At 47.7% G+C, this 10208-nt stretch overlaps 1 protein-coding gene across 1 annotated transcript in view; it reads right to left on the bottom strand.

Annotated features, from left to right (window-relative positions):
* P2RX4 (purinergic receptor P2X 4) overlaps window positions 1-10208 on the bottom strand; it is a 341582-nt gene that overhangs the window by 320431 nt on the left and 10943 nt on the right. The window lies entirely within an intron of this gene.

The raw sequence follows: 10208 nt of genomic DNA, 5'->3' as shown, positions 1-10208 counted from the left end.
TTATTGTATGTCAACTATACCTCCAAAACACTCTTTTTTAAAAATGTACTCACTCTGGCATTTTTTGAGACTGAGAAAAGATTTTAATTACTTCCAATTATGTTTTTCTGCCAAATAAGTCACCATGCAGAGATGAGGCAATGAGAAGCCTTGGTTATATTTGGCTTACATATATTACGCATAGAGCTTGGTGCCTGCCTCAATAAATAGCAGCGCTCCAGATATCATCTGACTGACACAGAGGAAAACTCTCTATTTAGACCAGAAGTTGCAAACTCAGAAGCCTTTAGGGTCCAAGCAGGTGAAGCAAAGCAAGACAAGCATATACAACATGTAATGGCAGAGACTATGGCAAAAAGAATTTATGTCCAATCTAAGTGCATTTAGTTGCTGAGTGCCAAACAACACACATTGGTGGCCTGAATTGGGCAAGTCCTGGGGTGTGGTCTCAGGGGGCCTTCACTCTCCCCATAAGTAGATACTCCACGTAAAATGGGTCCATGTAACTTAGTGATATGATAGTGTATTAGTTCATTTTCACGGTGCTGATAGACATACTGGAGACTGGGTAATTTATAAAGTAAAAGGGTGGACTCACAGTTCCACGCAGCTGGGGCAAAGGCAATCACGGCAGAAGGCAAAAGGCGTGTCTTACACGGCAGCGGGTAAGACAGAATGAGAGCCAAGCGAAAGGGGGAACCCCTTATAAAACCATCGGATCTTGTAAGGCTTATTCACTGCCATGAGAACAGTATGGGGGAAATCGCCCCTATGATTCCATTATCTCCCACCAGGTCCCTCCCACAACACATGGGAATTATGGGAGCTACAATTCAAGATGAGATCTGGGTGGGGAAACAGCCCAACTATGTCAGATAGCAACTGCTAATCTTTTAGAAAATGCTTTTATTGGCAGGGCGTGGTGGCTCACGCCTGTAATCCCAGCACTTTGGGAGGCCGACGAGGGTGGATCACCTGAGGTTCAAGACCAGCCTGATGAACATGGAGAAACCCTGTCTCTATTAAAAACACAAAATTAATTGGGCGTGGTGGCGCATGCCTGTAATCCCAGCTACTTGGGAGGCTGAGGCAGGAGAATCACTTGAACCTGGGAGGCAGAGGTTGCTGTGACCCTAGATTGCACCACTGCATCCCAGCCTAGGTGACAGAGTGGGACTCTGTCTCAAAAAAAAAAAAAAAAAAAGAAAATGCATTTATTTGGTGCTCCCAAGAACTCTGTGCACTAGATAGGATTATTTCCATTTTCCAGATGAGAAAACTGAGATATCACCTAGGCTCCTCTCCAGGGCCAGTGAAACAAAGACCCAGACTTCTTACCCCAGCCTGCGTTTTGTTTTATTTTGTTTTCTCCACCCAGCCTCACCTAGATTGTATTGGCTTTGGCTTTGTTTATTTCCATGGGGTAAACCCATGGAGAAACCCCAACTTTCTCTTCATTTCTGAAATGATTGCTTCCAGGGGCCAGTGATGTTTTGGAAGAAGGAGAGGGCACACAGCCCCCTGGTGGATGCTCTCGGAACTCTAAGGGTTGGAGACACACACCTCTTCTACCCACCTGCCCATTTCAAGTTGATATTTTTGTTTTTAGTAAGTTCTCTTTTTAAGAAGTTCATCTGGCCGGGCACAGTGGTGCATGCCTGTAATCCCAGCATTTTGGGAGGCCAGGGTGGGTGGATCACCTGAGGTCAGGAGTTCAAGACCAGTCTGGCCAACATGGTGAAACCCCGTCTCTACTAAAAATACAAAAATTAGCTGGTCATGGTGGTATGCTCCTGTAATCCCAGCAACTTGGGAGGCTGGGGCAGGAGAATCACTTGGACCTGGGAGGCGGAGGTGGCAGTGAGCTGAGATCACGCCACTGCACTCCAGCCTGGGTGACAAGAGTGAGACTCTGTCTCAAAAAACAAACAAACAAACAAAAAAGAAGTTCATCTCTCTCCGAGAATTCTGGGATAATAATACAGGCAAATCCACTTTAAGAGATCCACTATGTAAGAACTTATTTTGAAAAATAGATTTGATTTGTTTATTCATTCCATAAATACATATAGCTGCTGTGTGACAATCTTAACAGTGAGTGGGGGCTGGGCACGATGGCTCATGTCTGTAATTCCAGCACTTTGGGAGGCCGAGGCAGGAAGATCACTTGAGGCCAGGAGTTCGAGACCAGCCTGGCCAACATGGTGAAACCTTGTCTCTATTAAAAATACAAATATTAGCCAGGCATGGTGGCGCACACCTGTAATCCCAGCTACTTGGGAGGCTGAGGTGAGAGAATCCCTTGAACTCAAAAGGTGGAGGTTGCAGTGAGCTGAGATGGCACCACTGCACTCCAGCTTGGGCAACAGAGCAAGACTCTGTCTCAAAACACAAACAAAACAAAACAAAAAAACAGTGAGTAGGGCTAACACCATGCCAGACACAGCTTCAAGTGCTTTCCAGATATTCAAATATCTGTCAAAGATATGTCCAAAAAAAGCAATAATTTAAGGTGGGTTCTGTTATGTCTTATCTGCTTGGTCAGCCATAGCAAAATACTGTAGACTGAGAAATTTCTTTCTTTTCTTTTTTTTTTTTTCTGAGACAGAGACTTGCTGTCACCTAGGCTGGAGTGCAATGATCGATCTGGGCTCACTGCAACCTCTGCCTCCCAGGTTCAAGTGATTCTCCTGCCTCAGTCTCCTGAGTAGCTGGGATTACAGGTGTGCGCCACAATGACTGGCTAATTTTTTTTTTGTATTTTTAGTAGAGACGGGGTTTCACAATGTTGGCCAGGCTCGTCTTGAACTCCTGGCCTCAAATGATTCGCCCACCTCAGCCTCTCAAAGCGCTGGGATTACAGATATGAGCCACTGCGCCTGGCTAAGACATTTATTTCTCATAGTTCTGGAGGCTGGGAAGTCCAAGATCAAGGTGTTGGCAAGGTAGATTTTATTCTGAGGCCTCTTCTCTTGGCTTGTAGACAGCTACCTTCTTGCTGTGTGCTCACTTTACCTCTTTTTTATGTCTCTTCTTTTCTTTCTTTCTTTTCTTTTCTTCTTTTTTTTTTTTTTTTTTTTTTTTTGAGACAAAATCTTGCTCTTGTCCCCCAGGCTGGAGTGCAATGGTGCAATCTCAGCTCACTGCAACCTCTGCCTCCCGGGTTCAAGCAATTCTCCTGCCTCAGCCTCCCAAGTAGCTGGGATTACAGGAGCCCACCACCACGCCCAGCTAATTTTTGTATTTTGAGTAGAGACAGGGTTTCACCATGTTGGCCAGGCTGGTCTCGAACTCCGCCCACTTCGGCCTCCCAAACTGCTGGGTTTACAGGCATGAGCCATGTCCCCTCCCCACCCCTCCCCTCCTCTTTTCCTTTCCTTTCTTTTTCTCTCTTTCTCTTTGAGATAGAATCTCACTCTGTCACCCAGGCTGGAGTGCAGTGGTGGTATCTTGGCTCACTGCAACCTCCACCTCCTGGGTTCAATTGATTCTCCCACCTTGGCCTCCCATGGGACTACAGGCTCACGCCACCACACCTGGCTAATATTTTTTTTCTGAGATAGAGTTTGGCTATAAGTTCCCAGTCTCAGGTATTCCTTTGGCAACACCTGTGGCCTAAGAGAGGTGGGGTGAGGGTGGAGTGGTGGAATGGGTGGTCTCTTCTCTAGGCCTCCTTTAAACGGTGACCTTGCCCTCTAGTGTACCTCACCCTCTTCCCCCACCAGCATAAACGTCTTTTTTTTCTTTTTAAGAGACGAAATCTTGTTATGTTGTTCAGGCTGGTCTTTGAACTCCTGGCCTCAAGCAATCCTCCTGTCTCAGCCTCCCAAAGTGCTGGGATTACAGGCATGAGACACCATGCCCAGCCCATCTACAATGCCCAGCTCACATAAACATCTTGATTCAACATACGGAAAACTTCAGGAGGGCATCAAATTTTAAAGACTCAAGGTGGTCCTATCTAGAATCAACCTTAAAGGGAAGGGATGGAGGAAAAGACGACTGACAAATTTTTTTTTTTTTTTTTTTGAGATGGAGTCTTGCTCTGTTGCCCAGGCTGGAGTGCAGTGGCGCCATCTCGGCTCACTGCAAGCTCCGCCTCCCGGGTTCACGCCATTCTCCTGCCTCAGCCTTCTGAGTAGCTGGGACTACAGGTGCCCGCCACTGCACCTGGCTAATGTTTTTATTTTTAGTAGAGATGGGGTTTCACCATGTTAGCCAGGATGGTCTCAATCTCCTGACCTTGTGATTTGCCTGCTTCGGCCTCCCAAAGTCCTGGGATTACAGGGGTGAGCCACTGGGCCCGGCTGACGCCTGACACATTTAAGCACTTGTCCTGTGCCATGGTGTTTAAATTATTTCACTCATTCATTCATTCATTCATTCATTCATTCAGAGGAGGAGGAGCCCCATGAGGCATGTGCCGGAGACAAAGCAAAGGACTCACCAAACCCACTTCCTCTTCCTGAGCACTGACTGGGTTACATTTCCCAGCCCCCTTGCAGTTAGAAAGGGACATGTACTTTGCGCTGTCAGTGGGCAGAAGGGATGTACCCGCCCACCAGGCCTGGTCATAAAACATTCAGTCTGATCTTTCATGCTCTGTCTCTGTCTCCTGTCCATAAGGATGAAGGCAAAAGAGTTTAAGATGGTGGAGCCTTATTATGCAAAGGAACCCAATCCCAGCATCCACCAGCTGGAAGAAGACTGCCCAGGACTGCTCCCTTCCCGGGAACGTCTGCATCAGACTCTGTAGGGGAGGGAAATAAACCTTCATTGTGTTTAGGCAGTGAGATATTTGTCATTGTTACAGTAGTGAGCCAATCCTGATGAATACACGGTATTTGATAGACCCATTTCACAGAATGGGAAAACAGAGGCTCAGCAGATGAAGCTCACACTACTCATAAGTAGTACAACAGGGATTTGAACCAAGCTCTGTCTAACACTAGACATCCCTTTCATTGGTTCTTTTGTTGTTGTTGTTTGTTTATTTGTTTTCTTTTTTCTTTTTTCTTTTTTTTTTTTGAGACAGAGTCTCGCTCTGTCACCCAGGCTGGAGTGCAATGGTGCAATCTCACCGGAGTGCAGGGAGCAATCTCACCTCACTGCAGCCTCCCCTTCCTGGGTTCCAGTGATACTCATGCTTCAGCCTCCCAAGTAGCTGTGACCACAGGCACGCACCCACGCCCAGGTAATTTTTGTATTTTTAGTAGAGATGTGATCTACTCAACTAGAGCCACCATGCCTGGCCTAAACAACTTTTTAAAAACTGCATAAGAAGCTGGCACAGTAGCCAGGCACAGTGGCTCATGCCTGTAATCCCAGCACTTTGGGAGGCCGAGGCAGGCGGATCACGAGGTCAGGAGATCGAGACCATCCTGGCTAACATGGTGAAACTCCGTCTCTACTAAAAATACAAAAAATTAGCCGGGCGTGGTGGCGGGCACCTGTAGTCCCAGCTACTCGGGAGACTGAGGTAGGAAAATGGCGTGAACCCAGGAGGCAGAGCTTGCAGTGAGCCTAGATGGCGCCACTGCACTCCAGCCTGGGCAACAGAGCAAGACTCCGTCTCAAAAAAAGAAAAAAGAAAAAGAAAACAAGAAGCTGGCACAGTGGCATGTACTTATAGTTCCAGCTACTCAGGACACTGAGGCAGGAAGATTACTCAAGCCTAAGAGTTCAAAGTTGTAGGGTGCTATGATTGCTCCTGTGAATAGCAACTGCACTCCAATCTGGGAAACATACGGAAACCCTCTCTCTCAAAAAAAATACCATAAGCTGCATAAGGAATATGTACAATGTTTCACGTGAATGCAGCCTAATTCATTTAGTCAGTTGCCTATTCCTGCAGGTTGTTTCCATTTTTTCCCCCACTGTCATAAGCAATCATTCCATGAATATCCCTGTAGCTAAAGATTTATGCACGATCCTTTATTATTTCTTTAGGATAAATTCTTAGCAATGGAATTTCTGGGTCAAAGTGCTTGCACATATTTTTTCTTAGACTTCAGAAATGCATATAGCAAATAAATCCCACGCCCTTTCTATTGCCCTATGCTGGTTCCCAAGCGGTTGGCTGATGACTGGGAGGTGCCTTGAGGTTTCTTTGACGTCTCTGGCCTCAGCTATAGGACACTGGGGAAGTGGACCCAGAGCTGCTGACTGGCTGCATGTGGGTCTTTGAAATCAAACAAGGAAGAAGTCTGCTGGGGAAGCAAGCCGAGCTGACCACAGGCTATCTTTTTTTTTTTTTTTTTTTAGGAGACAGAGTCTCACTGTGTTGCCCAGGCTGGAGTGCAGTGGCATGATCATAGCTCACTGCAGCCTCCATTTCCTGGGTTCAAGTGATCCTCCAGCTTCAGCCTCCTAGTAGCTGGGACTACAGGTACCCACACCTGGCTAGTTTTTTTTATTTTGTGTTTTGTAGAGAAGGGATCTCACTGTGTTGCCCAAGCTGGACAGGACTCAGCCATTTTTGTATAGAGAGCGTGAAAACGGCTTCTTTTTCCAGCTCCCTTCATTCATTCAAAAATGTATTAAAGATTTTGTGTTACTTGAATAGCTAAGCTGTGAACATAGTAAACATTCAGAAGACAAAAGTTCCCTTTTCACCTCATGTAGACATGCAGGTTCCCACTGTAGAGATCGCCAATCTCCTATGGATAAGCAAGCCAAAATGTACATATACTTTTTTTTTTTGACTGGTTGTGAAACTGTGAGTTTTACCTTGTTGGGTATTTTTGTAATCCTATATATACTCTGGAGCTTTTGTCTTTGAAAATGCATACTTTTTAAAACACAAAGAATAGCATACTATACATACCATTCCACACCTAGCTTTTTCTCACTTAGCTGTATACTTTGGAGATTGTTCTACATCAGTGCACATCCATCTACTTTGTTCATTTTTAAAATCTTCCTCCTGCCTCAGCCTCCTGAGTCGCTGGGACTATAGGCATGCACCACTCTGCCTGGCTAACTTTTCTATTTTGTGTAGAGATGAGGTCTCCCTGTGTCGCCCAGGCTGGTCTCAAACTCCTGGCCTCAAGTGATCCTCTTGCCTCGGCCTTCCAAAGTGCTGGGATTACAAGCATGAGCCACTGTGCCAGCCCTGTTCATTTTTAATGGGTGTATAGTATTCCATTGTACAGCCATGCTATGATTTATTTAATCATTCTCCTTTCATGGACATTTAGGTTGTTTTCCATCTCTTGGTATTATAAACAGGGTGACAAGGCACATTCCTCACCAGATATTTGTTAGCATCCCCCAAGGTGCCAGGTAGTGAGTATAAGGCAGAAAATGAGGCAGATGAGGTTCCTGCACTTAGAGAACTTAAAATCAAGTTGGGGAGAGGCCATCAACAGTAGGGCTGGTTGCAGTGGCTCACATCTGTAACCCCGGCACTTTGGGAGGCCAAGTGGGGAGGACCACTTGAGCCTGGGAGTTCAATACCAGCCTGGGCAACACTGTAACACCTCATCTCTATGAAAAGTGAAAAAAAAAAATAATAATAAATAAATAAGCAAGCTGGGCATGGTGATGCACACACCTGTAGTTCCAGCTACTCCAGAGGCTGAGGCAGGAGGATGGCTTGAGCCTGGGAGGTGGAGGCTGCAGTGAGCTGTGATTGTGCCACTGAACCCCATCCTGGGCAACAGAGTGAGACCCTGTCTATAAAAAAACGAACAGTCACAAAAACAAGTGAAGAATGTAGGGGCAGCAAGTGTGTCGTGCCCTGGGAAGCACTCACAGGGTACTGAACCACAGAGGCAGTGCCAAAGAGGGGTTGGGGGTGGGTTTAGCCTTCCTCCCTCTCATTTTCTTTTCTTTTTTTTTTTTTTTTTGAGACGGAGTCTCACTCTGTCACCCAGGCTGGAGTGCAATGGCGCGATCTCTGCTCACTGCAAGCTCCGCCTCCCGGGTTCACGCCATTCTCCCGCCTCAGCCTCCGAGTAGCTGGGACTACAGGCGCCCGCCACTGCGCCCGGCTAGTTTTTTGTATTTTTAGTAGAGACAGGGTTTCACCATGTTAGCCAGGATGGTCTCGATCTCCTGACCTCGTGATCCACCCGCCTCGGCCTCCCAAAGTGCTGGGATTACAGGCTTGAGCCACCGCGCCCGGCCATCTCCCTGTCATTTTCATCAGCAGGAGTGGAGAGAGGGAAGGCTGGATATTGACATGGACAATTTGTCAGTCTCATGGAATGGAAAATACTATCTCATTTCTGAATTCCCTAGAAGTGGAGTCTGAGACAGGCATACATTATTCACTAAGGAGTGAGGGAGAGGAAGCAGGATGGGGAGGATCAGGGGCTGAGTCTCAGGTAAAGTCTATTCTTGGCCTGACCCACACCATGGGGAGGGTGTGCTCTGGAGTCTAAACTGCGCCATAGAATCATCCCACCTTGAGGCAAGGAGGCCAGCCTTTTTTTTTTTTTTTTTTTTGACGGAGTCTCACTCTGTCACACAGACTGGAGTTCAGACTGCAGTTCAGTGGCATGATGTTGGCTGACCACAACCTCTGCTTCCCAGATTCAAGCGATTCTCCTGCCTCAGCCTCCGGAGTAGCTGGGATTATAGGCATGCAGCACCACGCCCAGCTAATTTTTGTGTTTTTAGTAGAGACGGGGTTTTACCGTGTTGGCCAGGCTGGTCTTGAACTCCTGACCTCAGGTGATCTGCCTGCCTCAGCTCCCAAAGTGTTAGGATTACAGGCATGAACCACTGAGCCTGGCTGAGGCCAGCCTTTTGTACCCGTTTGATGTCATTGCAGGCTGCTAGGCAGGGGAGTGGAACGGAGACGTCGTAACCTCCCAGGAGTGGCAGGGCCCCTTGCGTGAACAGTTCTCTAGAGAAGGGAGCAGCCAACACTCCTAGCAGCTGGGGAATGGGAGCACCTGCTGAGAAAAAGGATCTGGGCAGGACAATCACAGCATCTTCTACAGTGAGCGACAGGCAGCTCCAAGACAAGCCCCCTCGCTCTGCCCTTCCAACCTCATTACCCACCCCCAGCGCCTCTTAGTGGGAAGATCAGCGAAGGCTTCCCTACTAGGCTGGGTGACATAGCCAGACCCCGTCTCTACAAAAAATTAAAAAATTCAGGCCAGGTGTGGTGGCTCACACCTGTAATCCCAGCACTTTGGGAGGCCGAGGCGGGTGGATCACTTGAGGTCAGGAGTTCAAGACCAGCCTGACCAATATGGACAAACCCCATCTCTACTAAAAATACAACATTAGCCGGGTGTGATGGCGCATGCTGTAATCCCAGCTACTCGGGAGGCTGAGGCAGGAGAATCGCTTGAAGCTGGGAGGCGGAGGTTGCGGTGAGCTGAGATGGCGCCATTGCACTCCAGCCTGGGCAACAAGAGTGAAACTACGTCTAAATAAATAAAAAAATAATTCGCCGGCATGGTGGTGGGTGCCTGTGGTCCCAGTCACTCAGGAGGCTGAGCCCTGGAGGTTGAGGCTGCAGTGAGCGGAGATCACTCCACTGCGCTACAGCCTGGGTGACAGAGTGAGATGCTGTCTCAAAAAAAAAAAAAAGAGAGAGAAAGAAAGAAGGCCTCCCTGAACCCTGATTTTCCCTGGAGACCTGAAGGATGAAGAGGAGTTAAAGGCGGAAGGGAATAAGGAGCCGGAGAAGCATTCCAAGCAGAAGGCTGCCACTTGCAGAGGGAGGGAGGCAGGAAGGAGGATGGCTCATTTGAGGATCTGAGAGCCAGCCAGGGAGGGAGAAGTGGGGCTGGAGCTCGGGTAGAGACTGTGCTGGGTCTTCAACTTTATCCTCAAGGCACTGCGGAGCCACTGGTAGTTTAGAACACAGGAATGACATGACCTGACTTTCAAAGGACTCCTCTGGCTGCTGTAAGGAGGATGGGCCCTTGCAGGTTAAGGGCAGAGGTTGAGAGTCCAGTGAGGAGGTTGATGATCTCATCCAGGCACACAGTAACCATGTTCAACAAAAACTTGGATGTGAAAGCTCATAGCAGCATTATAGTAGTTCCAAAGTGGAAACAAACCAAATGTCCATCCACTGATGAAACAGAATGAAACATTCATCTGTACAACAGAATGATTCTGACCGTAACAAGCAATGCAGCCGGGCAAAGTGGCTCACGCCTGTAATCCCAGCACTTTGGGAGGCCAATGTGGGCGGATCACTTGAGGCCAGGAGTTCAAGACCAGCCTGGCCAACCTGGTAA

The sequence above is a fragment of the Macaca thibetana genome, chromosome 11 (genome assembly GCF_024542745.1).
Source record: "Macaca thibetana thibetana isolate TM-01 chromosome 11, ASM2454274v1, whole genome shotgun sequence".
NCBI classification, from domain to species: Eukaryota; Metazoa; Chordata; class Mammalia; order Primates; family Cercopithecidae; genus Macaca; species Macaca thibetana.
The sequence above is the reverse complement of the archived record's forward strand: the minus strand, read 5'-3'. Positions and strand labels throughout refer to the sequence as shown.